We start from the raw sequence: 2177 nt of genomic DNA on the forward strand, positions 1-2177 counted from the left end.
AAGAAATAATAGACTAACAAAGTGTTTTTTTCAAAGCGGTTGAGCGGTTGTCGTTGTTTATTACCGGAGAGTTTTCCCTACCTGTAGCCGCCGGGCCGCGGCGTCTCACGTTTCACTCTGGAAACGGAACAGAGGGGTCGTTAATATTAATGAGCCTTAAAGACACGGCGACAGAAACGGCCTGTTCTTGGTAAGGCTCAGAGAGATGCTGGAAAATGAACGTGGAGAAATGGATTGAGAGTGTTTTTGGTTCATGACACCACACACACAGCTTTGGATGGACAGAAAGACACAAAATAAAACTCTGGACTGTGGAGGATATGGAGCTTTGAAGGCTGAGACTGTTGAATTGAAAGAGGATCTCCTGGATGGGATTTCCTCTGAGCTGTACCTCCACATTTTGGGATGAACTGGGCCAATCACTGTCAGATATGATCATATTCTCAACTGAAAGGGGATTCCTTCAAAAAAAATACCAATTTGTCAATATTATCACTGTTACCTAAGCCAAATAAAGACCCAAAGACACAATGTGGGAGCTGTAGACCTCTATCACTCTTAAATTATCTTAAAAACTAGCTCTTGTTACCCGCCTGCTGGGATATGTAAGGTAGTTTTGATCACAAAATCATAAAAACTAACTGTGTAGCAAAATAATTGAGATTATAATTTTAGTCATAATCGTTTAGCCGTACAGGTTTAAAGGGAGTAATTTACTTGAGGAGCGCAGAACAGTAATGATTTAACATGCTCTCCTGTTTCAGCTGGAAAAAAATTAAGATTCGTTTTCTCATTTTTCTTTTCTGTTCGATGCCCTGTGGCAGTTCTGCGTCTGTTAACCAGGTCAGAACATGGTGGAGGTCTGTGAACTCTGAACCAAACACAACTACATTCAAAGTTCATTTCAGGAGCTTTATGCCAAAACGCTGCATATCTCTTTTGGAAAAACAAAATCCTAGCTGAAATTCACCAGTCACAATTGCAAATCTGTAGATAATTAAATCCAGAAGAACAGAGTGTTTGGTCCCAAGATGACTCACAACGTTAATAATAACCCGTAATTTGATTTGCTTTCATGCAAATTATTTTCTCAGTGCTTGTCAGTTTTTTTTTTTTCAAATGATTGAAATCTCATTTTGGAATGAAACTCCACTTTGTCTGCTTGTTAAATTCACTGTGAAAACTTAAAGGAGAGTGGGAGGAAAGTACACACAGCGATCGGTTCACATTCAATTCTGGCAGAATGGAACAATAATTGATAAGAATTGCAAATGCAGTGATGGTGGAGTTATAAAGTCATGTACAACTATTATGAACTGGAGTCATTCCTATGTTCCCAAGGTCCTATGTTCCCCAGTTCTAGGGTTGGGGTTAGAGACCTTCATAATATCCAACCATTGGTTTTGTTGTGTTTATATAGCTGTTTTGAAGTTTTTCTTTTTGATTTTGTTCCAATTTAAAAAACAAAACAAAACTGGATAATATTTATGAAATATTTTAACTTGAAACGGGTCAAGTTTGACCCGAACACAATAGGAGGGTTAATGTGTGTTAACAGAATATTGAACTGGGGAACATAGGACCCTGGGAACGTAGGACCTTGGGAACTTAGGACCTTGGGAACTTAGGACCTTGTGAACATAGGACCCTGGGAACATAGGACCTTGGGAACATAGGACCTTGGGAACTTAGGACCTTGGGAACTTAGGACCCTGGGAACTTAGGACCTTGGGAACATATATACGCTCCCTTATGAGCTAACTATACATGAACTCTCTGTCCCTCAGTAGAGCTCCTTCCTCCTCCAACAATTTGGCAGACGCTTTTATCCAAAGCGAGATGAGATGAGATTTTAATACAACACAAGCAAGGGTCTAGTCAGGAGAAAAGCTTCCTGGCAGCGGTGGGATTCGAACCCACGCCTCCGAAGAGACTGGAGCCTTAATCCAGCGCCTTAGACCACTCGGCCACACTACCCTGTTCTGCACACTCTGCAGCTGTCAACATATTCCAGTTCCACATGTCAGATTTCCACCAAAAGTTAATAATTTCTTCCATGCCACATCACCAACTGGTTTCACATTTTCCCGACTGGACCTGAATGGGACATGAGATCTGCCTGTTCACATTCTACACACTTTAATCATTTGATCTGATGATCTCAACACCACCTGACC

The 2177-nt window shown here is 40.9% G+C and overlaps 1 non-coding gene across 1 annotated transcript; it reads right to left on the minus strand.

Moving 5' to 3' along the window:
• Positions 1–1895: 1895 nt before the first annotated feature.
• On the minus strand, positions 1896–1977 carry trnal-aag (transfer RNA leucine (anticodon AAG)). The gene has a single exon. It is a non-coding gene; the product is annotated as a tRNA-Leu (tRNA).
• Positions 1978–2177: the final 200 nt, after the last annotated feature.

The sequence above is a fragment of the Centroberyx affinis genome, unplaced genomic scaffold, assembly GCF_046629955.1.
Source record: "Centroberyx affinis isolate AG114_WGS23_722 - 3 ecotype Tasmania unplaced genomic scaffold, CSIRO-AGI_Caff_v1 ptg005888l_1, whole genome shotgun sequence".
Taxonomy (NCBI): domain Eukaryota; kingdom Metazoa; phylum Chordata; class Actinopteri; order Beryciformes; family Berycidae; genus Centroberyx; species Centroberyx affinis.